The sequence below is a fragment of the Ceratotherium simum genome, chromosome 30, assembly GCF_057802395.1.
Source record: "Ceratotherium simum simum isolate JZ-2026a chromosome 30, ASM5780239v1, whole genome shotgun sequence".
In the NCBI taxonomy this organism is placed as follows: domain Eukaryota; kingdom Metazoa; phylum Chordata; class Mammalia; order Perissodactyla; family Rhinocerotidae; genus Ceratotherium; species Ceratotherium simum.
Window position 1 is genome coordinate 30,674,828 of NC_141929.1, and position 22,821 is coordinate 30,697,648.

The window sequence follows — 22,821 nt, forward strand, 5'->3', positions numbered from 1 at the left end:
CAACTGTCATGGTATCCACCCCATTGGGAAAGTCCTCAGCTAGTGCAACTCCCTTATTTTACAAGATGTAGGCCCAAAGAGGAGAAGGGTTTACCCAAAGTCACATTCATTTATTCGTTCATGCATGCATTTGACATCTATCTCTCCATTGCCTCCTATATGCCTGACACTATGAACCAGACAAGCCAAGCCCTGGTCATCATGGAGCTTCATCCCAGGGGCAGAGGCTGGACTGTGCTCCGGTCCTCTGACTCTTGTCTAGTGCTTCGTCCTTGCCCCTTCCCATCTGGTAGAAGGTGTTTTCATAATTCCCATCCACACCCTGCCCACATGGGTGACTTGGGCCTTCAGTGTTACATTAACATCTTTTCATGTTAATAAAGTAGCTACATTTTCACCCCATCCTGGGCTCCCCGTCCCTACCACACACACTTTGAGAACGCTGCTAATTTCAGCGTCTGGCTTCCAGACCCAGACGTCAAAACAACTACCTTTCATCTGAGGTTTGTAACACAGAAAACCTTCAATATTGGGAACAGATAGCCTCGAAGGTGGGTTCATATCTCTCAGCAAGATTGCTGTAACTTAACTCTCCCGCACTCGATCAAGGCTTTCTCTCTGCCTCATAGGATTTTAATACAAATGTTCCTTTCATTTGACTGATTGAAAGTCTCCAACCTGCAATAAATGAAACATCTGATCCCCTTGAATCCAAATCACTTTTTCTTTGATTTTCTCTTACTTCTAGTTCTTCGTCCTTTGTTCTATAGCTCGAGTCAAATTTCCCTTTAGAAATTGAAAGAATGTGTGTGGGTTTTTCCTGCCTTTTTTTTTTTTTTAACCAGGCTCTCGTGCAACTTCTGGCCCATGGACTAGAATATTAAGATCGAATTCAATGGCTGCCTGTCCCCAGCAATGTGCTTTGCATGCCATTGTCCCCTCCAGTTTTGGGCAACGGACATACAAATTAGCCTCTGTGTATAAGTCACTGAAGCTGGCTTCCTGAGTAACCCTAGGCTTGGGAGAAAACAAGACTAAAGATTTTTTTCCTTGCTGAAAGACCTAGGTTATCCCTGCACAAAGGCCTACATGTTGGCATTTGGCTATGGAGTCGAGTGTTTTATTGCCTTTGTAATGACTCAGACCGTCCACATGGTATTGGGTCCCCAGTTTCAGGTGTCAGACCAGTGGAGACTGGCAGTCTCTGGAATGACCAGCTTGCATGCATCAGTGACTTCTAAAGGTGGACAATGGTCTGCGAGGAGCTGACCAAGCCCTCTGTGTGTTCACTTCCTGCTCGTGCCCTGTGTCCTTCTGTAGCCAGGATATTTACCTCCTCAGTGGACTTGGCCTTGCCTCTGGGGAGGCTTGAGCTGTGTATACTGTGGTGATGGTGCTGATTAATTCACGCTAGTAAAACTGTCTCTCTCCCTGAGTTGGTGGGAGGTTTATCCCTTAGGGGTGATTGGGTAGGTACCAGGAGGCAATCACAGGAACACTCTGTTGCATTCCTTAACGTTTGACCTGCGGCTGTCCATGGCCAGCCAGCCTTCCTGAGCCTGTGCAGTCTCCCTGGCTTCGAGGAACTCTCTCCACTGATGATCTGTATCTAACTTCTAGCTCTCATTTATCTACTCGTGGTTAGTAGCTACCCTTCAAGGTGGCCCACAGGGATCCCACCTGCTTTTGTAGTCCTCTCTTGCATTGTCCCAGGGTTGCTCCATATGACCAAAATAAAATGGCAGAAGTGACGGTGTGTCTCTTCTGAGAACGGGAAATAAAAGACTGTGACTTCCATCTTGTGTGTTTGCTCACCCTCTCTCCCCCGTTCCCCTGCCTTCTCTCTCTTGGATCTCTTGCTTTGGAGAAAGCAAGCTGCTATGTTGTGAGCAGCCCTGTGGAGAGACCCACATGGCATGGAACTGAAGCCTCTGGCCAACAGCTGGTAAGAAACTGAGGCCTGCCAACAACATGTGAGTCTAGAAGTGGATTCTCCAGCCCCAGTTGAGTTTTCAGATGACAGCGGCCCCAGCAGCCTTGTGAGAGACCCAGAACCACCCAGCTCAGTTGCTTCCGGATTCCTGACCCTCAGAAACCATGTGCGATAACACATTTGTTGTTTTAAGCTGCTAAGTTTGGGAGTAAGTTGTTATGCAGTGATAGATGACTAATATGCCATGTGAACTAGTCCCAAAGCTCTCTGGAGTGTCCCAGGTCGGCTTTCTCTATCTGTGTGGCAGAGCTCCCTTATTGTCCCTTAATATGAATTTTCAGTTCTCCCCCCATAAGAAAGACCACTGGCTTTTTTTTTTTTTTTTTGTGAGGAAGATCAGCCCTGAGCTAACATCCGTGCTAATCCTTCTCTTTTTGCTGAGGAAGACCGACTCTGAGCTAACATCTATTGCCAATCCTCCTCCTTTTTTTTTTCCCCCAAAGCCCCAGTAGATAGTTGTATGTCATAGTTGCACATCCTTCTAGTTGCTGTGTGTGGGACGCAGCCTCAGCGTGGTCGGAGAAGCGGTGCGTCGGTGCGCGCCCGGGATCCGAACCCGGGCCACAAGCAGCGGAGTGCACGCACTTAACCGCTAAGCCATGGGGCCTGTCTGAGACCAGTAGCTTTTAAACGGATACTTGGCTGCCTAGAACAATACATTGTCCATCTTCCCTTGCAGCTGAGTGTGATCATGTGACTCTATTCTGGCTGGTGGCCATACATGGAAGTGGTATGTGTAACTTCTGGAGAGTTCTCTTACTAGGGGCACTTTCTTACATCTTCTTTTCTTTACGTCTTCCTCCTTCCTGCAGGTGGGAACTGTTCATAAAGGCTGGGGCTCCAGCAGCCATCTTGAATGATGTAGTGATGATGAGAGCAACAAGGTAGAAGGCATGAGGGTCCCTGGCACTGAGGTGAGCCAAACCAAACCCCAACCACCAACCCTGGAAATTTTACCTGGGAGAGAAGTAAGCCTCTATCTTGCTGAAGCCTCTGCTATTTGGGGGTCCTGTCCTTTGCAGCTGATCCTAATCCGAAACCTAACCTTAATTCAATCTGTCTGGTCCATGAACAATGTCAGATAGGGAGAATGCCATTGATCTTGCGACCCAGTGAACATCAAAGCAGACAGAATGAGAAAGAAAGAGAGAGAGAACAGGCCTGGTTTAATTGCCTCTTTGCCTTTATTACTTTCTGACAATTCCTGTCCTTGATGCTCTGGGGCCTTAACACGCCCCCCCCCAAGAAGCCTCTACTGTCTACAAGGCCCCAGTATTTCCCTAGCAGCTCCCCACTCCCCATTGGCCCCATCACCCCCACAGGCTTCCTCTTGCCAGGAGGCACAAGTCATCCCCCGCAAACGTACCCCCTGCCCTTATACCGATCACCTGGCATTGCCTTGTTGTCTTTATCCCACCCTCCTCCAGAGGTGTCCCCTGTTCCCTAGTTTTCATTTTGCCCCAGAGCTCACCCCTACCCAGGAGACCCTCATAATCTCCGAGAGGGTTCCAATGTCCCCAGTGTGCCCAGATGCCTCTGCCTGCCCACTGGGCCCTCACACTCTCCCTCCCAGAGGCTCCCCTATCCTAGTAGGATCTATTACCCCTTCAAGGTGGCTTCCTCCTTGTCCCTAAGGCCTGACAGTTCCCTAGAACTTTCCCCTACGCAAGGCCCTAATTCTCCTCCAGAGCCTTCCTCTGCTGCCTGGGCCTAATACTCCCCCAGGAAATTCCCCCTCTTGGCTCTTCCAGGACTGAGCACTGCCCTGGAGACTTCTCCCTGACTATGAGGTTCAAAACACCACCCAAGACTCCCCCCTGCCCAATGGGCTCTAAGATGCTCTCATTGTTTCCTCAGTCCTAACCTCCTCCCCTCCTCGAGGTTCCCGCTGTCCCTCACAGTGCCCCAGAGGTTTTTCCTGTCACCCAGGCTCAGGTCTTAGCCAGACTCCCCCTGCCCTGCCCGTGATGCCCTCACACTCCCAAGAAGATTCCTCTGCTCATAGGACCCTCCCCCTCTTCCAGTGGCTTCCCCTGGCCTCTGGGCACTAACACTCCACTTTGAGTGCCCATCCGTCCACAAGACCCTAAAAGCTCCCTTCACCTCCAAGACCCTAATGCTCTTGGAGGCTTTCCTGCCTCATAGGCCCCAGTACCCAAACCTGGGCTTCTCTGTGTCTTGTAGGCCGATGCTTCCCCTCTGAAGTTCCCTTGTCCCCTGCCCGACAGGGCATGTGTTCCCACAGAGGGGTCTTCTTGCCTAAGTACGTCAAGGTTGTAGATCTGGCCGTGTTGAGTCTGAGATGTCTATTGGCCATTCAAGGCAAGCTATTGAGTAGTCAGGTGGAAATACAAGTCTAGGGGTCGAGGGTAGAGGTCAGGGCTGGGGAAATAAATCTGAGTACAGAGCATGCTCGCATTTATGTATGTCAATAGAAGGAGACCTTCACCCTCTGACTCTGCCTTCCTGCCGGCAGAGTGGACAACGCTGATAAGTACAAGTTCAGGCAGGTGCCATGTCCAGGTTACTCTGATATCATTTTCAAGGAACATCCAGGCTCAACATGACTCTGCTTTCACAGATGGACAGCCTCTTGGTGAGGGGGCCACATGGCTATTTAAAGACAGATATGAGAGGATATTCGCTGACAGAGCTCAGGGCTAGACATCTGTCTCTGTTACTTAACAACACATCATCCTTGGGCAAGTCAATTAACTTCTCTCAGCCTTCTTTCTACCATCAGTAAAATAATAACAATAGAGTTGTTGGAATGACAAGATTAAAAAGAAAAATTATGGCATAAATGATTCAACTAAGAGAAGGGACTAATGCATCTTACTTAATTCCCCCTGCTCTCTGGAGATGATAAAAAGCTACTGCTATTTCTTGTCTGTATATATTTCTTCCATGGCTCCTAAATAATTTTTGATGGCCAAGTGAAGGCAGGAAGGTGTTCCAATGGTACCAGAGCTTTGATCTACAGGTGCCACCTTCAAATGTCCCACAACTGTTAGTGCTGTAGAATAAGCCCAAGGTGATTTAGGCAAAAATCTCAGGGATCCACACATTAGCCTCCCACCTCACTTCAATAAAAAGTTTGAGACAATGAGAGAGAGAGACATTGATCGACAGGGGCTTCCCCTGAGGACCTAGATGTCACCGTAACTTCTGCGACTTGTCACGAAGTGAAGCGCAAATACACAAGTTGGGCATGAGGGTCTCAGAGGATATTTACAGACCAGGTGCCCCGGCTGGTGAAAGTGACCATGTGAGCTGGAGTCTAAACCTTGGCGGGCGGCAGCATCCTGGCCTGGGGTTCAGAAACCCCAGCTCAGGTCAGCAGAGATGGGTCCCGTGTCCCGATCCTGATGGGCCCAGCTGCATCTCGGGAGGGCCCCTGCTCAGGCTGATTCCCCTGTGGATACACCTTCAGGAGCTCAGCCTAGAGGGTGTTGCAGGGTGTGTAAGCTCTTTAAAATGTCCTGTAGTTAGTTTTAAAGCGTCTCCTTGTCCTTCAAGCTCTCTACACAACAATCATCTCTCTCTTCCTCCCTCACTTCCTGTCTTCGTTTTTCATCTCTGGATCTGTTTCAAGCCTGATTGGAAACCTGCTGTTGTGAGTTTGCACGGAGGAGGTGAAGGCTTCGCATGTCCTTCTTCTTGTTACTCGCAGGAAGGCAAACATCAAAAGGCCCCGCGCCGGCTTCCCACGTGGCCCAGATCTTCCTGTATAATGTGGAGAGGAAATCGGGGCCTTTGTGTCTCCCTGACTCACAACACATCAATTCAGTTTTCCCCTTCACTTAATTTGTAGCTGGAGTCGTCCTTGCAGGATGGCCGTGTTGGGTGAGGAGGAAGGTCAGGAGAGGGAGAGGAAACAGGGTGGATGTCGGCTGCTAAAGACTCCGAAGGATTTTGGGAATGAGCAGGGAGGGAAGGGCCGACACAGTCGGGGTAAACCTCTGGTCAAGGGACTGGAGAGGGGCAGCGGCATTAACCCTGGGGGTGCCCAGCCTCCCCAGGACGTGGGGCTTTCTGTTTTGAATCCATAAAACAAGAAGCTTGGAACAGATGAGTGTTAGGGGACTCTCGAGCTGTGAGTTTGTGATTCTACACCCAGTTCTGTCTCTTACAATACGGCCTTGGCCACGTCACTTAATCTCTAGGCCTCCTTGGCCTCATCTCTACAGTGGAGGCCTGGGGGGGTGACTCAGTAGACAAGAACCACGAAGGGGCTTAGCTGGTGCCTGGAGTGCAAGATGAGCCCAGTAAATGCTCCTTAAATGTGCATCTCTTCTCCACCCCTCCTGCAACACATGGCAAGCTCCCAGGGAATTCTTCATTTGGTATATTTATCCTAGTAAACAGTTTAGGATATGGTCCATATAGAGTCTCTGTCTCATATTTTTCCCCAACTATATAAAAATGTAAAATTTATTCTTAGGTCATGGGCTAAGCAGGCTGGCGTTGGCCTGTGGGCCACCGTTTACCAACCCCTGCTCTAGAAATAAACTGGGTTCAAATCACAGCTCGGTCTCTTACTAGCTGTGTGACATTGGGCAAGTCATTTAACCCTTCTGATCATCATTTTCTTTATATAACAAATGGGGCTTGTAACTACTGTTTTCATAGTGGTATGTAAGAATTATACATACAGGTATAACACCTAGCAGAATATCTAGGATATAGTTAGAACTGAATAATGATCATTATTAATGTTATTAATTTGCAGCTGGGAATTTGGGGCCTGCCTGGACGAGAGCTCAGTTGGGGATAGAGCTTCATTGTTCTTGCCGCAGGGTCAAGGGAGAAGGGGTCACTGAGCACAGGGCCCAGGATTCATCCATCCATTCATTCATTCACTCACTCACTCACAAACATTTACTGAGAGTCTGCAACATACCAGCCACTGTAACAAGAATTAGGGAGACAGCAGAGTACAAAACAGACCAAATTCCAGCCCACAAGGAGTTGATGTTCTAGTGGGAGAGATAGATGATACACATATAAATAAAGGCACACCTAATATGTGAGAAGGTGACAAGGAGTATCAGAAAAGATAAAGCAGAGTAGAGAGGGTTAGGAAGTGCTGCAGGGGGACTGATTATTTTTTGTCGGGATATCAAATAATTCCTCACTGCGAAGGTGTTATATGAGTAGAGACCTGAATGAAGGGAGGGAATCGGCCATGTGGATATTGGGGGAAGACAATTCCAGGCACAAGAAGCAGTATGTGCAAAGGCCCTGAGGCTGGAACAGTTTGGCCTGTTACAGGAACACCAAGGAAAGCAGAACACCAGGAACACCAGTGACACCACAGCCAAGTGTACTAGAGGAGACGGTAGAACAGATATCAGAGAAGAAGGGAGGCTGGGGAAGGGGTGCAGACCATGTCAGGCCTTGTCAGCCATTGTAAGGTCTTTCATGTACAAGGATGCTGGGGAGGTAGACAGATTCTTTGCTTATTCTCATTGCAGCCATTTCTTCTTTTATCTGACTCATATCCATGCAGACCCACTCTGTGCCAGACCTCATTCTTGCCACAGTGCTATAGTCACAAGCTGTCATTTTTGCCCTCAAGGAGCTCAAAATCAAGCGGGGGTAGAGAGTTATTAATTCAATAAACACACAAAAATAAGACCAGTACCCTGAAGGGTGATGGGAGTAAGAGGCTATAAGGGAAACTGACCTAATCTGGCAATCAGGGAAGCCTGCCCGAGGAAGGAACAGTGAGGAAGAGATCTGAGCATGGTCCCTTCTAGGAGCTTGGAGAAGGCCGATGTGGCTGGAAGGTGGAGAGAGAGGGAGAGCATGGCGGGCGTGCGAGGCTGGAGCAGTGGGCACTGGCTGGGTCTCCCTACGCTTTGCAGGCTGGGTAGGGATTCTCCTTTCTCTTGAGAGCAAGGAGCCCTCTGAAGTGGCTAGAGCAGGGAATGGCATTATCAGATACACAACTGGAAAAGATCGCTTTGGCTGTCCCCAAGCAGGGGGAATCAGAACGGATTTGGGGCTACCTATTAGGAGGTTATCACAGTTATCAAGCTGAACAATCATAGTTGCTTTGCTAAGAGTGGAGGCACGGAGGCCAGAGAAAGGTGGACGGAGCCTAGAAATAATTGCAGGCAGGATTGGGAGGACTTGGAGAAAGATTAGCCATAAGACATAAGGGATAAGAAGGCATCAAAATGTCTGTGAGATTTGGGATTTGTGCCTCCAGGTGAAGGGTGACCAGAGTGCCGGCAGGAGGGCGGAAGCCTCGACAGTTCCCCCTCTGTGATCTGCAGGAACAGTCTCCTTGAAGGTAAGCACCATGGCCAGCTCCTGCCCCCACCTGGCTCCTGACCTGGTTGACAACAGGTGTCAGGTCAGGGCAGTGTTGAGGGTCCCTTCAAGCCAGTCCTTCTCCAGAAAGTCAGGAGAGAACAATCCGAAAACTAACAGAACAGGCCGAAGCGGAGAGACATCAAAATTCATTTTGGAACAGGTGAGAAGTGGCTTAAGAAACGTGTGGGGTTTCTACAATGAACAGTGAAAAAGTGGCCCGTGATTTTACCCACCAATTTCTCAAGGTGCCTTTTGGCTGCCTCAGTTTCCCTTCTCCTTTCGAGCCCTGTCCCCAGCCTCTCTCCTCCACGAGCCTCCCTCCACTCTCTTTTAGAGCCTATTTCCAGAGGTCACCTTGGAAAGGACCCTCTGGCTCCTTCTCACCTCAAGGGCCCTCCACATACTGTCTGCTTTGTTGTGAATGCCTCTCCTCTCCATCTTGCCCCACCTCCATAGCCCCTTTCTTGGTTAACTCCTTCTCATCCTTACACGTCACTTGTCACCTTGCCACCTGCTCAGGTGGCCTTCCCAGATCGCCTTGCCTAAGTTATTGACTCTCAGAGCATCCCGCACTTTCCCCGGGCGGCCCTTCTCTCGGCTGTCATGAATTACTCATTCTTGTCCTTGTCTCTCCCCCTCAGTAGTTTATGATCCTCAGTGCCGGGAGCTGTGCCAGCACAACATGTGCTCAATGAACAGTTGCTGAATGAATGAATGAATGGGCAAGGGTTACTCAGTCTTGGGGTTGGATGAGCCACCCACAAACTCATATTATCCAACAGTGTTTTAGAAAGAAGAGATTTTCCTTCACATCTCCTAGGCATATCTGCAGTTTATGAGATGGAATAAACTTTAAGCTAATGGAATGCACCTCTTGTAGTGGAGGAAATATTTTAAAAATATTAAATGCCTGTGGTTATCATCCAACTCCACTATAAATAATGTTGTCTGCAGCCACTCTGCCATTATTGCTCCAGTGAAGGGTGAATGCCACCTTGGGAAGGAATACAATATGAGGTTGGAGAAGCTCACGCTCTGCAGAAAGAGGAAGTGGGAAGCCCCTTCCTGGCAGGTGAGAGGGGAGAGGAAATGAAGGACATTGACATACAGGGGAAGCAAGCAATGTGCTAAGGGAGCTCTGACCGCCCTCCTGGGGAGGAAGTGCTGGGGACACGTTCTCCGTGTGAGCAACAGCTTGAATCTCCGGATGGGACAGATCGTTGGGAGGCTCTGCTCCCGGGAGCAAAGCAGACACCAGCAGCCACTCTGCCGCCAGCACCAGCGAGTACTCGGAGGGCACAGTGTGGTAAGAGATCTCGTCCTTGCAGTGTCATAAATACGAGGACTGGAAGGGACTACGTTAACTGAAAGGAGATGCTTCAAACTGAGGAAACAGAGTCATCTTTAATTAGCAAGCTTACAGTATCTGACTCTGAACCTACCCTCCAACATACATCCCCAGTGGCAAGAGCCTTGGGTAGACAAGAAGATCGAATACAGAAAATAAAGGAGCTATGTTTTCTTTGTCCATCTAAGTAGTAGTATGATTGCAATTGTGACCCCGCCCCCCATGCCTTGTAGTGGTAGGACCTTAGGCCCAGACTACTTAATATTACACCTTTAGATGTTGGCCTCTTGACCCCAACACAGCCACCCCAAAATGCCCAGCACTCTTTCTTTCTCCTCCGTGTTGTCCTTTTCCTCCTCATCCTCTGCCATCTCTTTTGTGATGAAGATACGCAGTGCTGAATGACTGCAATAGCCCAATGGCAAACATGAAGTGGGGGTCAAGGGGCTGAGGTAGAGAGTTTCCCAGTCATCCAGCTCAGCTTCCCTGCCCCCAGACTCTTTTGTCTGAGATAACGACTGATGCTCAGGAAACACCAGTGACCACGGTGTGTGTGTCTGCATCCATCATGCTTCTTTACGTCCAAGGTGGGTTGTCTCAGCCTCTCCTGTCCACACAGAGATGCTGAGGCCTCGGCCCTATTCAACCCGTCCCCCATAGGTTCTGTACCCTCGGGATCCTTAAATGAGTACACTGGCTCCACTTGGCCAGGTTTGCCCACAAATCCCACTGCTAAATTACCAGCCTCCAGTTCACTCCAATTACTCAGTTAAATATTCGTGTCATGACTTGACCCTTTTGAAAATGTCTGATGGTTGTATCATAAAACAATGGCAAGGCAATTTAATTGAATCTTTTTTTTTTAAATGCCTACTGGCATCTGATACAGAATAATAATGCTTAGCCCTCGCAGAAAACTTTTCATCTTCAAAGCACTTTGCTACCATTAAAGGCCACATTTGCCGAAGACAGATTCGCTTTCCTTTGTGTCACACTGAATCACATCAGACTTAATGTGGAGGGCACAAGGAGCAGGGGACTCCCTTGGAATGCTGAGTCGTGCTTGGAAACAGCCTGAAAATAAGTGCTGGCGAGGTCTCAGGATAATTGTCCTTGCCATTCCAATTCCTCCCAATCGTGTCCCACTCATGCCTTCTTATTTCTTTTTTTCGGCAGGATAGGCTAGGTTATGCTGCTGTAACAAACAATCCCTTGATCTCAGAGGCTTAAGATGTCAGGAGTTGATTTCCGACTAATGCCACATATCCAGTGTGTCAGCTGGGGCTCTGCTCCATGTCTCCTTTGCACAAAGGACCCAGGATGTATAAGTGGCCACCATTTGAAATGATCACAAATGTCATATTTACACATGCAAATGCAAAGGATAAGAGAGTGTGAGGAGTCACTCACCCACTGGCATTTAAAGCTTCTACCTGGAATTGTCACATGTCACTTTTTCTCACACTCCATTAGCAAGCAAGCCACATGGCCACATCTGTCATAGACTCACGACCTCTTAAATCTCTCTCTGGAACCTGATCACTTTTCTTCCCCTTATGCCTATCATCACCACCACCACCAGCTTCTCTCCCTGCCAAGGTTTCTGCAGAAGCCCCCATCTGATTTCTTTAAATTCACTCTTGTTTCTTTCCCCTAATCTGCTCTCCATACTCAATCAGAGTGAAATGTTCAGTATGCAAACCTTATTTCATTGGCCTCGCCTCAGGTTACACTGTTTCATTGGCTTTCCATTGCTCTTAAAACACAAACCCAAGTCTTTTGTGTGGTTTGCAGCATCCAGCACGACTGGACCTGGCACCCCCCTGCCAGCCTCATCTCAGGCCACGAGTCCCATCACCCTCCTTCTAAGTCCTTGAACCGCAGAGTATCTTCCCTTGCCATTCTCCCCACGCCCATCCCCTTTCCCCCAGGTAACACCTGATCATCCTTCAGCTCCTAGTCAGGCGTGCCTTCTCCAGATAATTCTCCGTGATGACCCTTTGCAATGCCACCGTGTGCCTATCCTGTGTAATACTCCCTGCTGTCAGAACTATATTTGTGTGTACAATGCGTGGACTCTAAGTTCCACAAGCATGTGGACCTTGTGTGGTTTTTGTTCAGCTGTGTATTCCCACAGCCTAATAGCACAGTGCTTGGCACTTAGTAAGTATTGATTGAATGAGTGAATGAATGAAGGAATTTCTCTTAAATTCTTCTCCCATTTATGTTTGCCCAAATATCCAACTCATCTCAGGGTTCAGGTCAAAGGCAAAGCCCTTTGAATGTCCCTACTTTGTGAGGTTTGTCACATGCTTCCTCGTACTACAATCATTGTGAATTTGTCTTTTCCTCTCCTGCAGTGTCAAGTATCAGAGTATCACCCATCATAGACACTTAGCACTTGGTTGTTCAATTGACCTGAAGTAGCTAAACTCACCCTTTCTGGTTGTGATGCAGAATGAAGTGTGCATGATGTCCCTGTCATACCCCATGGGGTCTGGCTCTGCCCATCTCCCTGACCTCATCCTTATCTCCTCCTCTTCACCCCACTCATCCCTCTTTAGCCACAGCGGCCTTCTTGCTCTTCCTCAAACAATGCAAGCTTGTTCCAACCTCAGGCCCTTTGCACTGGCTGTTTCCTCTGCCTAGAATGCTCTTCCCCCATTGTCTCCCTCACTTAATTCAGGTAACTGCTCAAATTTCCCCTCTCCAGAAAAGCTTTCCCAACCGAAAATGGTATACCCCTTTTCCTCTCTATTTTTAAATTGTTCTCTGCTTTTTAAATTGTTCATTATAGATTTTATAAAGGCATGTTATATATTTATTTGTTCATTCTCTGACTCTTCACTGGACTGTATGTTCTATAAGGGTAGGAGCCATCTGTCTTGCTTATTACAATATCTTCAGCCTCTGGCACAGAGCAGATCTATGAACACCTGTGAATGAATGATTCTCGATTATGATGTCAACTAACTGACTGGTTTTGTCACTGGGGAAAATAAGAGATTTAATTTGATTGTCTGATATTTTAGTTTTATTATAACAGGTATTTTCTGGCGGTTCCCATAAGAATAAGAGGAATTGTCTTCCGAATTTCAATCTGTTTCTCTTTCCATCTCTGTCTCTCTCTGATTCTGTCTTCCCCCTTCTCCACCAATCAAAGTCGTATACATATATGCCCATGCACCTACTCAGAACAACTTTATTAGGTCATTAGTTGAGGTGATAGAAAGTTGACCCTCTTTGATTTTGTTCTTCATGTGTTGTAGATTTCAAATAAATTAAGTTAGTCCCAAGAAAACAAAGTATGAATTTTGCAATTTTCTGAGAATTATTGGAACCAGGTCTTCAACATGAGATACGAATCTATAAATACTTCCAATGCTTTAAAGCTGTAATTACATTTTGGTGCCGATTCACACGTAAATGTTTTCATATTTCCACCACATGCGTGTTGGAGTGTACATATTTTTCTTTTTTCTTTCTTTTTTTTTTTAGAAGAGCACATAAAATACAAATCTTTCTACTTCAAAGTGTCAGCAGAGGAGTTAGAGTTCTAAATATTCTCTGATTGGGAATGGTGTTTCACTAGCATGAAACCAACATGTCATCAAAGCGGTTTGCTTCAATCGAGGTTGTACCGGTGAGACATAAATTATAAATCATATCTTCTGTTTTACATGGGAAATGGGAGCGCCGAGGTGGCTCATGCTGGAACAGATGGACTCGAGGTGGTTTCATGTCTTCTGCTGCTGATGTTTTATTTCTAATGTCATTTTCAAAGATTCCATCATTAACTTCAGTGGCTCCCAGGCTAGGAACTTGCAACAACTAAATATGGGTTTTGGCAAAGATTCCCGCAGCCAAACAAGACAGGGGGCCTGGGGGGCCTGGGAAAGCACAAACAGACTGGAGAAGTGGGCATGGGGGGAAGGCGACTGGGAAAGGAGCAGGGGACAGAGAAGGGACATGCCCCCACTGCGTTCTCAGTTCCTTCCCCTCAGACGGCGAGTATCAGGGAAGGAATACAGACTGACTTTTAGATCCAGCTTCATCTGCAACCTGTTGTTAGTGCTGGGCTTCAGTTTCCCAGCTATCCAGTATTCAGTATCTGGAACAGGAGGTGGTCAGACCAGCTCAGGGCTGATGTGCTGCGATTCTGCTGTCCGAGTTAAGTGTTGAAATACTGGTTGGTAAAAGGCCCCCCTGTGTCAGTGTCCTAGAGCTGCTGTAACAAGTATCCGCAGCAGAAATATGTGGCTTCACACAGCATAAATGTATTCTTTCCCTGTTCTGGAGGCTGGAAGTCCAAAGTCAGGTGTCAGCAGAGCCACGCCCCCTTTGAAGGCTCCAGGGGAGAGTCCTTTCTTGCCTCTTTCGACAGCTGGTGGTCTCAGATGGTCCTCGGCTTGTGGCGGCATCACTCCAAGCAACCTCTGCATCCATCTTCACATGGACTTCTCCATGTGTCTCTCTGTGTCCTCTCCTCTTCTTATAGGGACCAGTCTAAATCCAGGATGCACCCTAAAGGCATACCCTAAATCCAGGATGATTTCTTCTTGAGATCCGTACATAATGATGTATGCAAAGACCCTATTTCCAAATAAGGGCACCTTTCAGAGGTTGTGGGTGAACATGAATTTTAGGGGGCACACTCTCCAACACACAATGCCCCCTGAATGCCTCTGCTCTCTTGGCGTTTTTGTCCCCTTCCTTGAACTCTCCGAACTTTCCCAGGATCCAGCAACTAATGTGCTAGTTCATGGCCCAGCAGGGCACCTCAGGACCCTGCTCCAGGGCTCTGGACAGGACTAGAGGGTCCAGAGGCCCTGTCTGCTCCAGCATCCTGACCCAGTAACAGCACAGACGGTACCAGGACTGAGCAGAGATGAACGAGCCCAGTGAGGACTAGAGAGGTTTCACACCTGGGTGGAGGGAAGGTGGTGACTGGGGAGCGTGTTTTAGGAAGACTGGGAGCCAGTGATGTGGTGCATACGTGTGTGTACGTGAGCATGTGTGCACGTGTAGCCAAGGGTAGGGATGTGTGCTGAGAGTAGCCTCTGCTTGGGCAACTAGATGCCTTTGCTCTGTGACTGGACGAAGATTGTTTTCCTACACCTAAACTTTTATCCGTGTTGTGTCTTAGCCTCGAATGTTCTTCTTCTGCGTCTTAATCTATATTCCTCATCCTTCAAGTCTTTCTGGAATTTTACTCACACCTTTTGTGCTGAGGATCCATTCCCCATCCTTTCCCTGCTCTGAACTGCAGGGGAGGAAGAGAGGGGGCCAGAGTCCTTCAGGCTACACTTCCCAGGTCCTGAGTCAGCCGGCTCCCACCTGGATCCAACCAACGACAGGCACTGCTCGGGCTGGAGGGCGGGAGGAAGGCGGAAGCCGGGGTGCTTCTCCCCCTCCCCTCCGCCTCTGGTGGAGTCTCCAGAAGCAGCTGTGTCTCCCCCATATTTCCAGTTCCCGCTGGACAGGCCTGCGGTAGTTCCGTCTTTCTCTGGGTCACCCCTGGTCCCCAGCGCCCATACCTTGCCTCCTCCCTTTGTCTCTCCAGCTTGGGAGATCCTGCAGTTGTTAATACCTCTGCTGCCTCACAATCCCGTGCTTGGCTCCTTATTTCCTCTATCACTGGTAACCAATTCCCTGTATTCAATTCCTTCTGTTTTAATTACTCCAACCATTTACCTGAAATGCTTTTGTTGCAGCACCAGCCACACTATATTGCCATTCATCTATTTACCTCTCTGCCTCCCCAATGAGACGATGAAATTGCAGAGGGCAGGACCTGTGTTTTCCTGACTTTTGGTACCTCTTCCCCTATCAGAGCCTTCCTATCCCACCCGACCCTGTCCAGGGCCTTTAGCATAGGAAGTTCACATTAAATGTCTGTTGGTTGAATGAATAAATGATAGAAAAAATCAGCTTTCCAAGACCTTGTAAATTAGCGGTAGAGATTGTCTTCTCTTTTCTTGACGCAACTTACAGGAACCTATTCTTTGCATACATAGCACTTGTCACAACGTATAATCATAAGTCTATTTGCATGTTTCTTTGATTAATGTCTGTCTCTTCTCTTCATCTTCAAGGAGCAAAGCCTGGAGCAGTTGGTCTAGCTTACAGCATTGTCCTCACACAGAGCCCCGCACACAGCGAGTGCTCAGAAAGTCTTTGTTAAGTGAACCATGGGTCGCCCAGGTAGGCCTTCAAAATTTCTAACTGCTTTGAACTTAAAAGAGAAAACTTAGCTTTACTTACTTTGGAATAAAAGGGAAAATATGTTGGAAAATAAAATTGAAAGACAGAGAGTGCATTTAAAAATTTTGCTTGCATTACCAAAATAATATTTCCTTTCATTCTCACTGACTATTATAGATTTTATTGCATTTGACTTTAGAGATCTCTGTTAAACAGGGAGGGATGAGGATTATTTTTTCTTCTGCAGCTGCAGAGACATGAACCAGGCCTCTCTTCTCCATCCTTCCACAGCTTTCCGGGTGGCCCTCTGCCAGAGCCAGCTCTTAGACCCCAGTGTTTTGTTGGTTTGCACACCTGAATCTGTCACCAGCTATAACCTCCTAGAGGGCAGGAGCTGTGCTGGGAGAGTCATTAGTGCTGATCACAAACATTCCGTTTCTTTCCTCCTATTAGCACATAGTAGGATTGCATTTCCTGGCCCCCTTTAAGGTTAGGTGTGGGAAATGACGTGAGCAGAAGTGACATGTGTCACTTGCTTAAAGAGCGAGTGCATGGTTTATTTTGTCCCTTTCCCACTGCTGCAGAAATGCAGACGCACCTGTTCAGCCTGGATCTCTGAGTGACTCGGAACAGCAGCGCCCCCTGCTGAGTGGTGATGGACATGTAGCATGGATGAGAAGTCCACGTACAGGTTTTCCTTTCTGAGATTGTGAGCTTGCTTGTTTTTGCAGCATGATCCAGCCTCTCCTGACTGGTGTACCTTATTTGCTTTTCTAGCTTCTGGATCCAGTATAGCACCTGACTTCCATATTTTAGGTTCTCAATAATTATTTGCTGAATTAATAAATAAATGAAGACAAAATTCTTACCTTCAAAAAGAGCAGTTATCATGTGAGTCAACTGAATAGGAAGGGGGTGAGGGTGGGCATAGAGATGGTGCTAAAGGTAGGTTGGGTGTAGAAGTAGACTGTCGAGTTCCCAAACTGGAATGCTGGTGCCTGCTCAATCCTGTCTCATTGGCAGTTTACAGTTTAAAATATTGCTCTTAGGGTGTTGACTTTAGTGGTGCCTCGGTTGGTAGTTTAAAAAAAAGGCAAAAAAAAAAAAAAAGAATTAATACTTTGCTGAGATAAAACGAGGCAGAGGAATCAGCAGGTGTTATATACAGTATTTTTTCCCCTATTTCTCCTTTCTTATGGCTCATTTAAATGTGCTAATTTATCTGCTGCCCACTGCTCTTATCTGTTCATGCATTCCTCTGGTCATTTGGTCCACAAATATTGTGAGCAGTTACTGGATGCCAGCTCCTGGGTTAGGTACCAGGTAGCTACAATGTGATTTATTCTCTTAGGCAATTCACAACTACTTAGGGAGAAAGACCCAATGTAAATTTTGGCATTCCCGGGCCCAAGATGCTTGGAGGGAATCCGTCCATGGAGCGCCTGCATGAAGTACCCATGCATTTTGCTCTGAGTTCTTGGTGCTTTTACTCCCCAGTCCTCCAGAGTCCTGTAGACGGCTTCCCCATCTTTGACCAGCCGCTCTTAGAGGGTGGAAAGGTGAGTCCTATTGTCCCCATTTGCGAGATGAGGAAACAGAAGCACTGAGAGATTAAGATACTCAGCCTGAATCACTATCAGAGCAGAGAGGGGACTTGATGGTCAGTTTCCAGTCCCAGAGGAGACTAACCCTCTCATTTCTAGGTGAAGAAACCAGTTCAGCACAGACTAGTGACTTCCTCAAGGTCATTTGGTAAATCAGTGTCAAAATCAAGATTAGAATCCAATTCTTTAGGTCCGCAAGATTCCAAGATGTGTCTTGTCCAACCCACATGGGCTTTTTAAAAAAACAGGTTGGAGCTGACTAGCAGCAACTCTGCGTGTTGATTGGTTTTGCTTCAAATCAAAAGCAATTAAATCCAAGAGTCAGAAACACCAGGCAGACAACTGCCTTCTCAAGACCCCTGAAGACCCTCCTCGCCCTGACATTGTGGATGAAACAGACCTGAGTTCTAGCCCGAGTGCCGAGCGGACACCTTACAGCCCTGCATGCCGGTTGCACGTGATCAGTATTGTCGGTGTTTGTGCAAGCATCTCTGAACGCCAGAAGCCGAGGAGGCAGGTGGATGATTTTGCAGAGGGGGAGGAGGAAAGCAGGCCTACCAGGTATCTGTTACTCGGAGAGAGATGAAAGAGGAATCAGCAGGCCCTTTTCAAAGCTGAAAACAGCCTGCATGGGCCGATCACACGGATCGCCAGCCTGCTGGGCGACAGGAATTTCTTCCACTGCGATTGACCAGACCAGGAAAACTTCTCTGGGCTGCCTGTGTTAATAAGTTGTTAATGATTGATGTGGGGGCCTTTTTATGTCACCAAATGAAAGGCAGAAACGGGGCCTGACTTTGGAGTTGGTGATTACACCAGCACTTGTTCCGTGCAAAGGCGGAATTTTAAAACATTTATGTTGGCTGAGCTGGCGCCGGGCTACACAACAGCTCGTTGGAGGAATGAAACGATCTTGTCTGGTGTTCGCTTTCCTTTGTTCTTTCACTCAGACATTAAAAATACAGCAGGCTAAAAGGAGAAAATAAATTTCAAAGATCCTGCTAGATATCGGGTGCAAAGAGAAGATGAGATGTGGGGTGAGTTTGCTAAACAGATAAAGCAAGTGGGTAGGAGAGGTGTAGCAGAACCTTTGGAGACACAGGCTTAATTCTGTCTTGGCTCCTCATAGCCTCTTTGGGGGATTTCTTGTGCCTGGGCCTGGTGCGCCTGGTGCCCTGATTCCTGGGTGAGGGGTTCTTACAGAACATTCTACAATGCTCTAGTGAAATAGCTATTCTCTGTGCTCTTTGCTCAACTAAGCCGACAGTTTCTGAAAGTGGAGTGGCTTGGATACTTAAAAATAATAAACTTATTTATTGCAGTGTAATATAAATACACAAAAGTATTTTATGTAAATCACAAATGTGCCTCTTTCTATGCGCATGTGTACACCAGTTGAATACACCCATGTAACCCCCACTTACATCAATGAGCAGGAAGAATGTGAGTTTGGACACGGTGTATCCGGAGGACTAAACTTATTTCTTTGGAACTGTCTTCCCCTTGCAGATCAGACTCTCACATACTTTGATAATGATTGATAACTAGGGTGACCAAACGATTTATCTTTCCAACTGGGATGCCTGTGGGAGTGAAAATGTATGACAGGCAGAAGTTTGAATTGTCCCAGGAAGCTGGAATGTATCCTCACCCTACCACTAACGACAGTACACGTTTCTCAAGCACTGTGGTCTTGATTCTCCATTTGCCGCTGTCCTGCTCCACACCTTCTGCCCTTCTCTCCCTGCTCTGTGCTCCAGGAGGCGGACTCCTGTGCATTGCATTGCTGGGTTTCATTGCCCTCTGGCTTCAGCCAACAGGAAGCCTAGCAGGAGATCACAGTGTGGGAGGAGAGAGAAACTGGAGTATTTCTTCCTTGCTACCTCCCTACACTGGTGCAGCATCTCTGGCAGTGGCTTCCCCCTTCCATGGCTACAGGTCCTGCGGGGGTGGCCCTCCTCCAAGACCTGGCCCTCTTTGGCCTCCAGTAGCACAATTTCTTCTCCTCACCCCTTTGGCGCTAGGGGATGGCGCTATTCTGCTAGTCTCTAGGAGCCTCAATATATCTCCTCGTTTCCCATAAGCCCGCCCACACCTCTGTGAGTAGTTCCTTCATTGAAGATTTCTCATTTGAACCTTCTGAATTGAATTCTGTTTCCTGCCAGGATCCTGACTGATACAGCTGTTTGCTAGGAGCCACCACTTTGCCCACACCGTCTCATGGAGTCCTTACAACAGTCCACGAAGTGGTGACGATTGTTATCCTCATTTTGTAGACGAGAAAACTGAGGACAGAGAGTTAGATCATTTGCCAAGATGCACAGGCAGAAAGTGGTGGAATCAGGTCTTACAGGAGCGTCTGGAATCTGGGGACTCTGGTGAGATGGAGATGGGTCTTGCTCAAAATGGTACCCAAACTGATGACCCAGGCGCCTCTGACCACATCCCAGGACAGCCAGGCAGCCCCAGCAGTTCAGTGCAAACCCTGCAGTTCAGAGAAGAGACTCGGATGAGCATGAGACCCAGGCTGGCTTTCTTTAGACAGATAAAGCATCGACTGTCTCCATCTTTCTCTTTCTGAGCTGTTGCTTTAACTCTGTAGAGCAGCAATGTTCTCAGACCAGCAGCATCAGCATCCCCCAGGAACTTGTTAAAAATGCAAAATCCCAGGCCCCACCGCAGCCCTACTGAGTCAGATTATCTGCAGGGGGCCCAGCAACCTGTGTCTTAATAAGCCTCCTCAGGGCACGCTGAGGTCCTGGGCTGTGGGCTCCTGTGGCTTCCTGCCTGAAGCCTGGCATTGTCTGGCTATCAGAGTTCCTTGGGGTTTCCCAAGTTTTTTCTTTGTCTAATGGGATTGAGAATAAGTGAGAAGATGACTTGAAAACCCCAGATCCCCTGCCTCCCTGCTTCCCCGGTGGGCCTCCCCTCTATTTGTGCAGCTGTTAAACTCATTGAAACAGGTGTTCATGAATATTTCAGGGCCTCTGACAAATCCTGAGACTGATTAGCAGAACACAGAGGCAGGAACCCCAGAACTGTCTGACCTTACAGCCTGTTGCTGATAGAACTAGTTATTTATGCATCGATTCCTAGTGAGGCTCCCCAATCTGGAAGGAGGAGGCCTTGGCCAACACAGAGCCCATGTCTGTGGGGGGCAGAGGTTATGGCTGACCGCCATGATGAGCAGTGTCTAGAGGAAGAGTGAGGGGGACATTCTCAACACTGTAGTTGAAGGGGAGCACTGCTACGTGGTGATAAGCAATAGAAACTAACTAAATTAAGGGAGAAACAAAAGAAATTTATTAGAAGGTATATCAGTCAGAGTTCAATCAAAGAAACAGAACCAGTAGAAGATGTATATTAAGAGGGTTATTGCAAGGAATTGTCTTCCTTGATGGCAGGGGCTGGCTAGGCAAGTCCTAAATCCGCAGGAAAGCCCGTCAAGAGGGCCAGGCTGGAACTATCAGGCAGAGGCTGAAGCTGTTGTCCACAGGCAGAATTTCTTCTCTTCTGGAAAGCCTCTGTTCTGGTCTTAAGGCCTTTTACCCGATTGAATCAGGCTCACCCAGATTATCTAGGGTAATCTCCCTTACTTAAAGTCAACTGATTAGGGACTTTAATCACATCTACAAAATACCTTCACAGTAATATCTAGATTAGTATTTGATGAAATAACTGGGGACTCTAGCCTAGCCGAGTTGATACATGAAACTGGCCGTTTGCATGGAGAAGTTCCAAGAATAAAGGAAGAGTCGTGCTGGAAGGATCAAGGACTGTTCTGGAAGTCTGAGTAGCAGAAATGCACGGAATGCTTCTTCTGGGAGCATTATTTAGGGAGAATGGTTCCAACCAATTTTGACCTTGTGTCATTTCTGCTCTAAGTTACAATTCCTGAGTTTCAATGTTAGCTTCAATTTAATTCCCCAAATCCCAGGGTTCTTCTTCACTCTCCCCCATTCTATGTATGCATTTCCCTTCTCTCACAATGAGAACACTGGGTCCCAGCAATATTGATATATTTCCTCACTTGCCCTATTCTACAATACACAAAATAGTTTCAGATTTACTACATTGATACTCCTGTGAACCAAAGACACTGTAAGTAAAGTTCAAGATTTCTTTATTTATTTTTGTTCTTAGACTACATCCTACTATACATGGGCAGTCAGAATGCTGTGTTCAAAAGTTGCTAGAATTACTTTTTATGTGGGTATGTGGTTATTTTATCCTTGTGATATACAGTTCAGTCCATTCATTTCTGTTTGAGTTCAATGTTAAGGTTTGTTTTCTAGACGTTTTTAAATTTAATTTTGTTCTTTTAAAATATTCACAAGGTTCCAATGTCAGGACCTTATTTAAGAGGATGTATTCAGTGAAGTCTCCCTCCCATCCCCCCCCTTTTCCCCTTTCCCAGCCTATCCCCATAGAAAACCATTCTCATTCACTTCTGGTTTACCTTTCCTGAGTTTCTTTTTTACAAAAATAAGCAAACACTATATATGTTCTTACTTCCTCATATTTCTTACACAAAAGGTAGCATATTATATACACTAAATTTTTTTAATTGTGATAAAAATATATAACTGTTTTAAGTGTACAGTTCAGTACTATTAAGTATAGTCACATTGCTGTCCAGCAGAGCTCTAGAAGTTTTTCATCTTGCCCAATTAAAACTCTATACCCTTTAAAAAACAACTCTTCATTTCTCTCCCCTTCCAATCCTGGCAGCCACCATACTTATTGTTTCTGTGAATTTGACTACTTTAGATGCCTCATATGAGTGGAATCATGTAGTATTCCTTTTCGTGACTGGCTTATTTCACTTAGCATAATGTCCTCCAGGTTATATACACATCCGTTTGTATCTGCCATCATGACTTAACAATATTTGCTGGAAGTCACTCCATATTAGTTAAGAGAGATCTCTCTCACTCTTTTTTGAGACTGTATAGTACTCTATTGTATGGATATACAGTAATTTATTCAACCAGTCTTTTGTGAATGGGCATTTAGGTTGTTTTCAATATTTTGCTGTAACAAAAAATATCACAGGGCATAATCTCCTACATATGTTATTTACATTTGTAAAGATATATTTTCTAGGTAAATTCCTAGAAGTGGGATGGTTGTGGGAAAGAGTAGACGCTTGTGTAGTCTTGTTAGATATCGCCAAATCCCCTTCATAGGAGTCATGCTTTCTTGCACTGCCTCCAGCCTTCCATGAGAGCACCTGTTTCCCTGCAGCATCTCCGACCAAGTATGTTGATATATTTTTTTAATTTTTGCCAATGTGATAGGTGAGAAACAGTGTCTAGGTCCAGTTGTAATTAACATTTCTATTATTA